This window comes from Cylas formicarius, unplaced genomic scaffold (assembly GCF_029955315.1).
Source record: "Cylas formicarius isolate icCylForm1 unplaced genomic scaffold, icCylForm1.1 PGA_scaffold_3__17_contigs__length_32017465, whole genome shotgun sequence".
Lineage (NCBI taxonomy): Eukaryota > Metazoa > Arthropoda > Insecta > Coleoptera > Brentidae > Cylas > Cylas formicarius.
The window spans coordinates 4,879,821-4,895,778 of record NW_026844326.1 but is presented as its reverse complement, the minus strand read 5'-3'; positions in this window follow the sequence as shown (position 1 = coordinate 4,895,778).

Sequence of the window (15,958 nt, the reverse complement as noted above, 5' to 3'; positions counted from 1 at the left end):
TCTTTTATTGTCAACACATTAACTTTTAATCGCCTACACTTTAGTCTTCCATGCTGTCACATTTTTTGACACCATTTGTATTTTAATGTGTTCTTTAGTATTTTGAGGTATTAGCAAGATTGGTATAGTACAAATGTGCATAGGGGTTTGAATTTTTACCATCTACCTTATGTTGCTTTTAAACTAACCTATATTTATAATTTTTAGTTAAACAAGTGTTTCCTATGACCAATTCCTCAATCGCAGAGTCTATTCGCATCTTTGCTAAATTATTTTTAACAAGATTGCTTTCGAAAATTCGTCTGTAGATTGGGCAAATTCGTAGAGTGTAGCGCGGACCGGATTTTTCTTTCAAGAGAGGTTTTTGTCCTTGAGGGACACATTGTTTTTCTATCTTGCTCCTGCGAACGACTATGGAACTTTGGCAAAATCGATTTAATTTTATTCTGCATGCTCCCCTGATAAAGTGTCTTTCACATCTCGGCCAACTTCAAAGTTACGGTAAACTTTGGTGAATTATTTCTTTTTGCAAATAATGGAGATTCCGAATTATATTTTTTCAAATATCTGGCGCACTCTGTATGATACTCGAAACTTGAAACTCTCTCTGGACACTGTTTAAACCAAGTTATCCCATGTTTTATACTTTTTCATTTACGGCTAATAATTTACCCACGAAAACGGAAATTTTTGAATCTCTTTGGTTTTTTTTTTCACATATAATCGACACGTGTACATAATCCAAAAAATGCCGCAAGTAAAAGTTAAAGCCCCAGATCTCCCACGTTGCCTGGTACATGAATTTTTTCAATAGGATAAATAGTTTTCGAGAAAATATCTCTTTTCTGAAACCATGCAGTACACCGTAGTAGTAAATGATGTCATCGAGTCTAGATTGAGTGCGAGATATTGCGATTTTGAAATGGATTTTTTCAAATATCTCGAGCAACGTACGTGACAGACGAAAATCGTAAATACAAATATTGTAGCGCTTGATACAGCCTATAACATTTTGTGAACGGATTAGCTATTTTTTGTACGAATTTTGATTTACGCTTAATAATTTACTCCCTGAAAGAACATTTTTCAGGGTCTTTTAGATTTTTGTCCATAACTACAATACCTTGTATATAATAGAAAAAAATGCGTGAAACACAAATTATAGGGCCGGATCTCCCACTTATTACGGCTGTAAATTTTTTTCGATCGGATGAATGATTTTAGAGGAAAATAAGTTTTTCTGGAATCCAAAATAACCAAAAAAAAACAAAAATAAAAAAAATACTTCGCGTTATTTTATTATCCCCAATTTAAAGAGTATAAATGCGGGTCCGGACTTCTACTTTTCTCCCAATTCTGAAGTCTGTGGCTGCAAATTTGGGGCACTTATTACGTTTTTTAATATTGCACATAACAATAACCTATACATATTTAAAAAGCTTAAATACAAAAGTTTTAGGCTGTCTATATGGGCTATATCGTCATGTAAAATAAACTGACATCTAAAACACAGATTTTAAATTATTGTCAATTTTCAATAATAGAGGGACCCATCTTTAGTTTTTTTGAATTTCCGGCGTATATTTTTGAAAAATTGTCAACAAGAAAAGTTTATGGAGTTGTATCCTCTGCGTCTTCAGGTTCAAGAATTTTTTCTGTCTTGTAAACGGTTTTTAAAAAATGGTCTTTTATGTAGACGCATGCACATGCGATTTTTTTTAATACTTCCCGAACCCCCGTCCCCCAATGTTTAATAGGTTTCGTCATAAGGAAAAGCTATATATGTGCCAAGTATAAAGTCGAAAATGGCGAAAGAAAGATGGATGCCGGCGTCGGATCGAGGCTATTTCTTACAAGCTCTCGTGGACGGTTAAAAGGAGGCAAATTTCAATTTTGTAGCTCCAACGTGAAAGTTATTTAGAAAAAAACCAAAAAACGAGAACGGAGAACGGATAAACAGACAAAAAAATAGATTTTTCGAAAGTACGAAGAAAAAGATAATGGAGGACCTTTATTGCCACTAATGAAATTGTGACAATTATTTGATTAATAATTGCTTTTAATTTTTCAGTGGGCGGTTCAGGCACTAAATATTAGTTTATCCACTGTGGTAAGAATAAAAAAGCGGTTGAAATCCAATTTTAACGTAATAAATCACCAGGTAGGAAGAGACTCTCAAAAAGAACCACGTTGACTGATTTAATGGAAGTGTGGAGACACGGTCAGAAACATGTCACAACAGGAACTTAAATAGAAGGCTTAACTTGCTTTTATCAACAATAGTTCTTTCTAGCATGGGTTGTAAATTCAAAAAAGATGAAGGATGAGGAATTCCAATTATATCCCGTTAAGCAAACCAATGTTTCATTACTTCGAACTTCCTCTAGTCAGGTTCTTTCCATGGACGAAACGTGGATAATTTTCCAAAAGGGTCTTGGCAAGATAATTCAATAAAAAGTGTAACAAGACCATTGCAGAGAAGTGAAACTGTGAAGAAGTGAAACAGAATTTGTTAATAGAGCAAGTTCGGTGTTTTGTTCTAGGTCAAATTGTGCAGATTAAAATGCCGATATGAATGGAAAGATATTTATTAAGTGGTTGAAATAAAATTTACTTAGAAGAACCGTCAGTTATAATTATGGATAATGTTCCGTATCATAGCAGTTTATCAGAAACAGATCCCTGTATAAGTTCTTCACCAAGAGAGATCAACAACAACAACGTGAAGAAAACTGGAATTATTAAATATATTGAGAAGAAAGCTCAAAGAAAAAAAATATGTGATAGATAAAATCATCAAAAATCATGCTCAGGCCTTCATAACAGTATGAATTCAATGGTATTGAGTTAATAAGGTGCCATGTTAAACAGGATTATGATAGACATATCGGAAGGGACTGTCATATTGATGATCATGTTTTAGCTCTGTATAATGGAGCTCCATTGCAAGTTACAACCGAGGTTTGGAAAAACTGTATGGAACATACCAATAGAATTATTTTAGAGTGGTATAATAAGTGATACTGAAAAAGAACTTAGTGACTAAGCTTTAAGTGAAATTGAAAGCCTCTCATTTAGAACGAATTAGTTTATCGGGTACCTACTAATCAAAAGCAATTTGCTACTTATAATAAAATGTATTTTAAAAACTATGTCGTGATGTTGCTATGTAAAATGGAGAAACCAACACATAATATATTTTGATTATTATATTATATATTTGTATTTATATTCACCTATTTGAGACTCTCGTTAAAACCAAATTGTTTTTAAAAATAAGTTGATTCTTTGTATTATTCTGTTAAAATTCGTATACATTTTTATAATAATATTTGTTTCTTGTTGTGCTTTCTATTTAGATATCTAATTAAATGTAATAATAAGCTAATTTTTTACTAGCTAAAAATATTCATGTCTTCGGTAATAGTAATAATAAAAGCCTTTATATTTTATGGTCTAGAATTATTATCTAATTATAAGAGGTAATGCTACAAGGATCTTTAGGCCGAAGTTATTTAGTACAGACTGCAATAAAATCACGAAATATAATGAAACTAAAATTAATTAAAATAAACATTAACCTTACCTACTAACATCGTGACCTAATTCATGTTATCATCGAAATATATGTATTAGTTCATATAATTTATGATGTGATTTTATTAATTTTATGATTTTTTCCAGAATATTTATGTTAGTTTGTTTATAAAACCTTCGGTTCTGCTTACTTCGTGTTTTTTAAAAAATGTTATATAGCGTTCTTAAGAACTTTATTAAAACACTTTTGCTCTTGGGGTTTTATGGCTTACTCATTAAAACCTTTATAAATTTTAACACTAATACACATAATAAATATTCTATAGCTACTAAGAAATCCGGACGAACGATAGTTTAAACTTTATCTAGATATTTATAAAACAATAACAGAAAAGTGAGGTTATGATTGCATAACTTAACCTTTCACATTTGCGTACTAAGCATTTTCAGGTAATTTTCAGGTTATTGTTTTTTATAAATGTCTTATTGGTTACTTATTAAACTATAGCTATTCCAAAACGACCTTAAGATTAATTGTAAATAACCTAGATAAGTTTCATAACAGATTTCAATATTAATTGGAAAGTCCAAAAAAAAAACTGTAAGATTTTAAAAAGCGTACTTTGGGAACATGGCGTCATTTTAGATACATTATGAAATACATTTTTTTGTTCCATCGTGTGAGTTTTTGAGATGTTAAAATATTAATTGAAACATTTTCATAATAATGTCACCAAATTTGCCGTTTTAAAGGCTGCAATAATAGAAAAGATAAACCAGATAGATGGTAAAACAAGACTAGAGGCAATTCGCTCAATAGAAAAACATGCTCAAAAATGTATTGGAGTACAAAGTACAGTTTTTGAACGCGTCTTAAAATAACGTCAATAGTTAATCATAAATTTATTAGATATTTTTTTCTATTTTCTTAATTTCATGTTTCTTACGCTCAAATAAAGCAATAAGGAAAACAGATTTTGTGCTGATAATTCGGTTATTTTTAATTTTAATCTAATATTGCATATGACCTTTTTTGTTCTGTCGGTGATTTTCGAATGCTAGAGTAAAAAGCAGACCAAAGGAAAAAATGCTCCTAGTTTGCTAAATTAATTAACTTCGTATCTCCACTCATAACAAAGTTACAATGATGAACGCTTAATCTTGAGATTGATCACCAAAGATCAGGTGTAGGAACAGGCTAAACTCAATCTGAATAAATAGTCCATCTTAAAACAGTTAGCAACATTATCGGAGAAAACGTTTTCGTTAGAAAGCGAATATAAGTGAAGAAAACAATCAAATTTAAAATTAAAAAACGACAGAGCCGAGACCAACGTAGATTTTACTCTGGGACGTGAACCGACATTTTTTAGATTTCGCAGCGCGGAGCGAGATTCTGCGATTAGAAAATTAGGGGAGACAAGTTTTGCAAAACAACTTGGAAACTAAAAAATTATCCCAAAACTCGGAAAACGAATGTCGGCTGATAAATCCTCCGGATGGCGAGCGGTGGGCGTGAACACGGACCAATTTACAATTTAGGTCAGCGAATTCGGGCGAGACGCTCGGAAGGAATGACGCTTAATACCCGATTTTCCCCTTCCTCGTCCCCTTGTTTTCCCTTTAAAATTTAGTAGAGTTACTTATATGCCCCTGCAGCGTGATGTTTGTTATTCTGAGTTTTCCCTTGTTCCAATTATTTCACCTTTATTTTAATTCCCGGCTAATATATATATATCGCAACAAAATTAACGCACTACTAAAATTTGATATACCGGTTGTCTGTAAATAATATTGGCTATACAGGGTGGTCGTAATTGGAGTATTTCAACAGCAAAAACCTATTTCTGAACTACATACGGCAGAATCGATTTTTCAGAAACATTTAATGGTTGAAACCGCTTGGCGATTTCTTCACTACCAACCGAGATATAGGGCGTGTTTCAATTTTTTTCAGCTTTTTAAGTCACCCATTTATTGAACACTCGCTCTGCTGCGCTCCGCTCGCGCAAAATAAACTCGTGACTCAAATGCGAACATACATTTTATAATACTTGCGTTTTGTCACTTTTACATATCTGATAACCTAAGACAACTCTACACTTATTTGTATGAAATATCAATAAATGCATCACCATCATCATTGAATAGCAATTCCCGTTTTAACGGAAGTGGGATCAGCTTTATTGTCATAAATGAACCACTCTGTATATATGGCTATACATATGGGTAAATTCAAAGAGAAAATGTTCTTGACCTTTATTCTTTACCTATAAATTAAGTCATTAAAACCAATATTTAAACCAAAAATTGACAAAACATTTTGATAAAAACCCCTTCGATAAAGAAAACAAAAAACATGCCTTCGTTTTTGGCGGAAGTACACTGATTCAGACTTTGTGGGAAAGTAATTAATAAAAATTGCCAATGAACGCCCCCCTAAAAGTCTTATTGTTATTATTCTATTATTCTGTATTCAATTTGGAATATTTTTAAGTATCTCCAATACTTTTTCACCGATGTGTGATTTACATTTAAAAGTCAAACTAAATTAAAAAAATATTTGAAACAGGCGGCCGGGGCAGTGACAGTATGGCTGCTGAAATGGTAATTGGAAAATTGGAATATCTATGGTATCTGAAGTAGTTCGTCATCCAGAACTTGCTAGTATTGAAAATAATTTTATTGTGAGCCAAGTGGCCGAAATAAATACTTTGGTTTGTGTAGCAGTGTGCTAAATAAAAACGGAAAATTGTTTGCCCGAATTATATTGTACTTAAATGCGAATGGACAACATTTTTTAGAATTTTATTTATGGCGGATTTATATTATTTACATTTATTGTTCACTGGCAGTGTTTTCTAATTAACTATTTCGTCAAAGTAGATATTAAAAATATGTCAATTGAATGTGTTTATTTTACTAATATTTTTAAATAAAATAAATTAAAATAAAATAATTTATTGCCCAAACATGTATAAACAATACATTTAAAGTTGTCCGTATGAGTTTCCGAAGTATACATACAATGGAAATAATAAACAGTTCACACATTCACAAACAATCTAAAATTCAGAGGTCATATAGCTTTTAAAGTTGCATCCAAAAGCATGTTTATAGTTATAATAGCATTCTTCTGTTAAAATGTGTTCAATAGTTTTTTTTTTAAATTCCAAATGGGAACAATTGCTTTTGAAAGTTGCCGTTATTTTGTTATAAAGTTTAACACCAATGAAGTTAATGGACGTTTGAGTTTTGTTTCTATAACTGGTATCATACATGTAAAAGTCGGAATTATTTACTTTTTTATTTTCATGGACATACATTATGCACTGATAGATCAAAATTGAAGGGAGCGTTAGTATTTTCGTACCAAAGTTCGAACAATCTTTTTTTGAATTTTAATGATTTTATCTGCCTCTGAACAGTCTCCCCACAACATTTTACTATATGATAACAAGTTAATAAAGTTGCTAAAATAAAACGTTAAAGCCGTCTCAAAAGTTGTATGTTGAATAAGTGCCAGTAAAGTCTACTATTTATGTATACACCCAAAAGTTTGGGAGCTAACGTCAGGTGCACCTGAGAAAAAGTCAACCTCTCCAAGTCATCCAATTTAAGACGATTCGAACAAAATCACTCTTATATCTTCTAGCAGGCAAGTCGTTTAATAAATATTAGGAAAATAATTGGACCCAGTATTGAGCTTTGCGGCACCCCAAGCGAAACAAATTGTGGTTCTAAAACATCACCGTTAGGTAACTGTTACAAATGAGAGTCAATACAGGTAATACAGACTCAGGCACGTATGTAATAACCTTAACATTTTACCTGTATGCATCTATACTACCTGAGTTTTTGTACAACTCGGTCTCATTTGTGGGGTACATAAAAAAAGACTCTAACGGAGATGTAAACGACCTTGAAATAAATTCCTCATATTTACGATCCTTTTCTGCTATTGTTCATACCAGTGGTCGCTAACCTCTTCAATGTGTTGAGCTACTTTGTTAATTTTAGAATAAACGGTGGAATTGTTTATGTTTAATATTAGGACAATTAGATTTTTTTGCATAATCTATAGATTAGTGTCAATGTGTGTTTCATTTGTATTTTATTCGTGAACTGTCATTTTCACGTCGGCATTTTAAATACGTATCTTCCCACGCACTGCGCACGGTTGAATTTAGTTTGACTTTTAAATTTAAAACCCAAATATCGCAAAAAGTATGGGAGACACATAAGAACAATTTATTATAAAAGTATTCTAAATCGATCACAAAATAATAAATACAATTTTAAATAATTAAATTACCACGAAGTCCAATTAAATAATTATCTTCACTTGAGTATTTTGCATTAAAAAAATCATTACAATGCATATTCGCTTTTTTTACCGACAAAAATATAATTGTTGCAATTTAAGAACTTGACGATGTAAGTGTAGACAGAAAACTAAAACGTATTTAAAAAAATTGTCTTCCAATGTAAAAAAGGAACTTAGTGACGCAAACATAGAGTATAAAACATATATTAAGACAGTTTTTGATTTCTCGTAATTTTCTAGATATAGTTCAGAATTATATGTCCCCAAATTTTACGGTTTCTAATATATTTTGAATGTTGTATCAAGGAACTAAATATATTTACCGATTTTTCCGACTGACTGCCTTTGGTATTTGTGGAAATTTCAAAAATAAATGACTACAGGAGGATGAAAATAGTACATTATGCGACAAGTGCCGTAAACAGCATTTGAGTTACGAGTTTATTTGGTACGAACAGTGGGCAATGGAGCCAGTGTTTAACAAACAATTGGCTTATAGTATATTATGCAACAAGTGAGTTAAAAAGTTTACCGAACTTGTTGCATACCATACTTTTTCTACGACCGATAGTTTTTGGGAACATTTTCGCAAAACAACACGAATACATTCATTGATATGACCGTCAGAATTCAAACAAGTCAAAATTCAAAGCGTGGGAAATACCTCCGAAAACATCCGATTGCTCCCAAACCCGTACGGTAAAATCCCGAAAATATCCGAAGTGGATCGGATTCATTGAAAACGAAACTGACTTGGTAAAGTGACTTTCCGCACGCTAGATCGGTGGTTAATTAGGTACTTTACAGACGGGAGTAGAAAAATAATTTACATTCACTGACATAACCGTTAGAATTGACAAACGTCAAAAAATATCTGCTTGCTCCAAACCCTTGCGGTAATATCCCGCAAATGTCCGAAGTGGCTCGAATCCATGGGACAAGAAACTGACGTTTTAAAGTGAGCTTCCCACATGCTAGATCGGTGTACAATTAGGTATTTTACACAAGCGGGTGGAAAATAGGATATTATGCAAGAAGTGCGGTAACGGCATTTGACTTACGAGTTTATTTGACACAAGCAGAGCGAGTATTTAACGACTGGCTTACAAAGTTTACCGAACGTGTTGCATACTATGCTTTTTATACGATCGTTATTTCTTTGAATACATTTTCGCAAAACAACACGAATACAATTTTGACAATCACTGACATGATTGTCAAAATTGACAAACGTCACAATTCAAAGAGTGGGAAATGTCTCCGAAAACATCCGATTGCTCCCAAACCCGTGCGGTAAAATCCCGGAAATGTCCGAAGTGGCTCAGATCCGTGGGAACCGAAACTGCGGCGCTTTTCGCACGTTATAGCGGTGTGTAATTGACCATTTTACAGACGGGAGTAGACAAGCATCTTTTATACCACACACTATAATTACATATAACTGGAAAAAGTAACTGATGCTTTAAAAATTGACAACTATGTCACCCATCCCTTTTTTGTGTAAATCTGGCTTTATTATCAATTTTAGGGCGGTATTGTTTAGTAAATCATTTAAGTATGACATGTATTTTTTTCTGGATGACAAGCAGAAACACCCTATTTTCATCAATATTAACGAAGTAAGCATTAAATGATACTTTTTTTTTGGTTCGTTTTCTCGCTCAATTGATATCCGTATAGCATTTTTTCAATAGAAAAACGCTAATTGCTAATATTTTCAAATGTTTAATTTTATCAAATAATAAGTCACCGTTTTTTTTGAAAAAATAATGACTTTTATCGATTTTTTCAATTAAATTCTTAATGTGAACTTGTAAGCATTAAATGATACTTTTTTTTTGGTTCGTTTTCTCGCTCAATTGATATCCGTATAGCATTTTTTCAATAGAAAAACGCTAATTGCTAATATTTTCAAATGTTTAATTTTATCACATAATAAGTCACCGTTTTTTTTTGAAAAAATAATGACTTTTATCGATTTTTTCAATTAAATTCTTAATGTGAACTTGTAATTATTTATTTTGAAAATATCAACACAAACCGCTAAAGTAGAGGCTCTGCTATAAGGAAGTCAACCCCAGTTATGTAACAAAATCTTTGAAGAACTGGAACATTTACCCCGCAAACATAATTTTCGTTATAAAATTCGAAAAATCTCGAAAACGATCGCAAGATACCGACGTTGTTAATTGACCACGGAAATACAGAACGCTTTGCACAGGGTGGTCCATTTAAGATACCCCTATATCTTATCTTAGTAAGTACGACACTAAGGAAAAAAGTTAAATACAAAAAGTGTTTGACTCTAGCTATATATTTAATTTATAGTATTTTTAGGTATTTTAGTTGTGTCAAAAAACACATTTTTCCAAAGACCTGTTTCTTCTCAAAGAAATGGAAAACTTCATTTTTATCAAAAACTACTCAAAATTTCGTATGATATCTAATGAGAGAAATACTCAAATTCGTAGCATTGCATTTAAAAGAATTATGATATAAATAAAAAACACTTTTTGTATTTAACTTTGTTTCTTCAATGGCGTACTTATTGAGATAAGGCGTAGGAGCATCTTAAATGTACGTATGTACGTATAGCAAAATAATATTTTTAAAGCTATAAATGAAACCAAATGACTTTTGTCTTAATTCAGCTTCTGCAATAAGGTGTCACCTTATAATATATTAAAAGTGAATAAAAGAATATGTAAAAATAAGTAAATTGCATGGATTTAAATATTTTCTGACGACCGAATCCGAGGACACTGTTCTAATAGAAATCCAATTTTCAGAAATGCAATAAAGGGATCCTTAATCTCGAATCTGAATTGTTTAGAAAACACTTCTAACGAATTCGGGCAAAAATGCATCCAGAGCTCAAGTCATTAGGGAACTTCAATACGCTCAGCGCAGGCTGCTGTTTACAACCCCAGAGTATTATGTTGATGTCAGTGTAGGGTTCCTAAAATCGTTGTAATGCCAGGAATTGTCTACAATGCTCCGAAGTGAATTAAGGGATTCACGGATGGGCACGTATGCAACATAAAATAAACACCGTTTTGGGGGATCGGATTACATTTAATAACCTGCATTTATGGCTTAACCGCGACATGATAACAACTTTTGGTTCTGAAATGTTGGAATTAACAATTAATCAGCTACCGCTGAATATTTCGGCCTATATTGAAACAAACTGTAAATGTTAGTGATTTTTAAAAGCATCCACTAACCTAGCAGATAACCGATATGATTTATTTTGCTTTTTTGTTTTAGTCAATTTAATTGTGCTTATCTGGATGGTGATAAAGGTATACTGCTACCTTTTTCGACCTACAAAGGCGTGTCATACGCACTTAGATATACGTATGGAGTCCGCTGTGTTGTTGACAGTTTGTTTAGTGGTTTTACCGGTTTTCCATAAGCGTAATATTCCACTTATGATACATGCTAAAAGGAAACGGACTGTCAGGTTGACAGTTGATCTACCTGGGCCCTTAGTGTTTTAAATCAGAATCATAGCTACTTTCCGGCATTTGTTGGCAAATGTCGTTCATGAAAATAGCCAGTGATTCTGGATTCGATGCCGAAAGATGAAAAAAAACTGCGCGTTCTAAAAATGAGATTCGAAGGTTTTCAGAGTTGCAAAAATAGTTTAAATGTGTACGAAAAAAAAAGAAAGGAAACTATAATAAATGACGATGAAAGGTCCGTCATTGGAAGACTAATACACTAGTTTTACTTAAAAAAAAAGAAGCTGGAATGAAAAAGGATAGCGGGTAAAAGGAAATTGTCGAAAACTTTGAGGGAAATGAATGAAAAAACGCAAAACAAAAAATCACTTTTAATAAAGGAGAAATTATTATACAATTTTGGAGAAAAAGAAGAAGGATATTCAGTATATAAATTATGCCAGAATAAAAATTTAAAAATCCCCAAGTAAGTTTTGATGTAAAGATGGTCCAGTGGAATGTAACCACCCTCCGGAAATGATACATTGATGGCTAAAATGGATTTCTGGATAGTAACTTACTAGCATTTTAATTAAGACTATCAAGAAGACATGAATTCTGTTATTTTTGATTAGCATATGGGGGAAGCGATAATATGCCAAGCTGTTATTCATTTTTCTGGAATCCGACTACTCGGAACATGACCACTGAAAATTTACAAACGAAGTTGCATTTTAAATAGTTAACAGATTGTTTTTTAATTAATAATAGTTATTGCAATTTATCTATTTTCGTATTACTCTCACTTCTATATAAATTTGAATTTACTCCATCGTGGGATAAGTAATTTTGACCAATCTTGTCACATCGCAATTTGCATGCATATCCTCTTTTAAGTGTAGCTGTAATAGTAGACGTAATTCGACTTCTGTCACTGACGGTGTGGAGTAAATGCAACCATTAAGGGTATTATGCCACGTCATAATAAAACCGTTTTTATGTTGAAAACGTAAGCTTTATTTAAAAAAATCAAAACGAGATATTCAGACAACGCCTTTGTTAGAATATAAACAAGTATATATCATTATTAAAAATCCGTTGTTGCTCTGACCGGCCTTCCTTTTAAACAGGTGCAATTTCGAGAATTTTTGCATACACACTATTTCAGTAAAGTACACATAGACGTTACTTTATCATTTTCAGAATTGAAATTTTCACTATTTGCCTGGATTTATGAAAACTATAGGTCTTTTTTTATGTCGGAATTTGGTGATTCCGGTGCACTGCTTATGCTTGAAAAGTGGTCCCTTGAACATAAGAAAACATAAGTACATAAGAAAATCCATTTTGGTATTTATATTCCGGATTCAGCAAGTCCTTAGAATTAGCATAGGAATTAGGAACGTACATAGCGCCTCGGTAATATAAAAGCAAAATCAACTTGTTTCCGTGTAATATACTGCACCAGCAAGTTGGTGGAACACTCTACTACGAAAGGCTGCAATTATGCAATAGGTTTCTTGATGCCATCATTGTGAAGTCGACGCACTGACAGCTTTGCAGACAATGGAAGTCCCCTAGAGTTATCTACGTGATTTTCTGTTTCAAAAAGCAATACTTTCTTGTACTCCGAGTAATACGAAGTAATACGAAGTTGTCATCATATGGGATTGTAGATATTGTTCTTAACTGGATAGACTCCTTTTTGCAGAAGCGCAAGCAGTTTGTCAGTATTTTTAGTAACAAAGATTATCTCTGTCGTCAGATTGATTCATGTGCAGTGGATATTGATATAGGTGTTCCACAGGGATCGGTTTTAGATCCTGTCATATTTAGACTCTATGCCAGTGATATAGATATCGTTTCTACAAATTCATCTGTATGCTGATGACACTTCCATTGTCATTCCAGATAGGTGCGATTTTTATTGCAGAACAAATGCAGAACAGTAATAGTTTGTTTTTAAATCCCTATAAGACAACTTTTTTAAGATTACACCATCCTCAAACAACATGCTCTAGTCTCATTTTGAAGATAGATGATTGTTTGGTCTGATAGTGTTAAATTTTTAGGTATTATGATCGATGAGAATCTTAACTATAAAAATCACTGCGAGATTTTGATTTCTCGTTGAGTTGCTGGGGTAATGAGCTCTCATTCTTGCAGAAATGTACGGTATCGTGACCTCACTACGCTTGTTTATATTTCAACTCGTTATACACGTATTAAAAAAAACAATTTTACTCAAAATACAAATGCCAGACAGCAAAATTCATGTACCTTTTGTCTACTGTATACTTTGTATACCTGATGAAATAAAATGTAACTCCCTAATAATTTTTCAAATAAGATTAAAGCAGGTCCTACTGCAAAAATCTTTTATTTGAACTGAGGTGGCTTTTACTTGATGAAAATCCATTTATCAAAATAAATAAGAACTAAAAGTTCAGATTTTCATAAAATTATATATTATGACATGACAATTGTTTCGACAACACCGTGTCTTTATCAAATGTTTTTTTTGATAAAGACACGGTGTTGTCGAAACAATTGTCATGTCATAATATATAATTTTGTAAAAATCTGAACTTTTAGTTCTTATTTATTTTGAAAAATCTTTTACACTTTAAATGGATTTTTTTACATACCCTGATTATATGATTAAATTTTTTTTTGGTGTCTATGTACATTTGGTCTGCACTTGTTATTGTAAACTTTTTTTATATGACAATTCCTATACGAATTGTAAAAAAAAGTAATATTATTATTATACGTTTCCGCAGAACATTCATTTTTTCTGGATCTACCACCTGTATATCTGAAGGTAATCTTTAATCCCCCCATTGATTTATTAGCAATGATTCCCCTCCAAATATGTTGCACTTCAATGAAGTTCTCACGGTTATAAAAAAAGAATAATATTTCAAAACAATTTTCATAACTCTAGCTATTATTTTCATGTTTCCCTAACATTCTTCGATCGATTGATATACCAGCAGTTTAGAGCATTCCGAAAAATATCAACTAGGCTCAAAGAAACAGCCTTAAAACTAAGACAGATAAACTCATTAGCAATTACCGAACACCATCACGAAATCGAACATAAAATTTTATTCGACAAAACTAAAATTCTTGCATGTAATCAATTCTTCTACCAACGAAAAATCCGAGAATCTATAGAAATCTATAAGCAACCAAACAATCTTATTTTCGACTCAGGTCTTTACCTATTTAATGCGCTACTATTTGTTTTTAATTTTACTTATTAAACTGTAATTTTTGTTCTAATTTAATTTAAAATAAATTTTAAAAAAGGACAAGTTTAAACCCCATAAATTTTGATTAGTTCATAGTTTGTATCCCGGGGATCAACAATGCAGACTAGAATGTTTTTATAATTTTCATAGTCATTGGAATTGTACAGGCAGTCCCACAAAAAATTTACACCACCACCCGGTATTTCAAAAGTTAAGATGTTTAAGACATATGATAAAGTTATTATTAAACACCCTCTATATTAAGAAAGCCTTTAGCATATGTAATACAATGAAGTAAACTTATACAATTAGAAATACAGAACTTGGTGACATAATTTAAAAAAAATAAAAAAATGAAAACCAGTTACTCCATTGGATTCTCGGTAAAAAATCTCTATAGTCTCTATTTTTATTTCTTCGATATCTTAAATATTAACTGAGATACCAGGGGCGTCGCAAACAGCGAAATTTTCAAAATTACCCTGAAGCTCAGATACGCAAAGAAAATTCTGTTGACGGTATCCTTAGTGCAAATCTCAAGCCTCTCGTTTAACTCGTAACCAGGATATCCGGCAAAAGGTAGAGATAAAATCTGGAGACCAGTGGTGAAAATTGTTTGAGACCGGACTTCTTTGTTGGCCGAGACGAGCTGGTATCGCTGCGCTCCATAATACTCCATACTGCATTTTCAGTGCGGTCTCCCACAGCTATTTTAGGTGGGACATCCAGTACAGAAAACCCGTAAATATTTAAGCAAAAAGCACACAGCTGCATGATTTAACCGTCACCGGGGATTAGCCCGACCGTCAACAACGAACGCGAACTTGAATAAATCATGCCACTTTCACAACTATTCTCTTTAGTTCATGTTCTGTTTCACCCCCGCGTTCGCGATTAGACTTAACGTTCCGCAGGTCTCTAAACCCATTACGGGCCTTCGTTTGCATCTAAATTGGGTCGCCTCAGAACTTGGCATTTTTTTCGAACTATTTTCCACCGAAATGAACGACCTACTGCAAAGCGTGGGGGCGTTAGCTACTAGGATACTCGAGGGAAAGTTTTACGCAGTCGCCAGAAGGGTAAGCGGGGTGTAGTGGTAGTTTTAATTGATGAGTTTATGCTGTTAATGCTATCTCTATAGATGTTTGATGAATGCTTAGAGGTGGTATACTACAGTCAGATCGGTTATGCAGTTACGTCACTAAAAATGACGTAATCGAAAATGATCGCTATGTGTTAGCTATATTGGTACTATTTCTAGATTTTTTTCGATTTTCATTAATTCATTCATTTAAAGTAGGTACGTTAAGATATGCAATCCTAAAAACTAAATTAGAATTCTATTTTGTAAGGGTTTTTGCAAAATCCTAGTGTTAAAAATGGTAGAACTT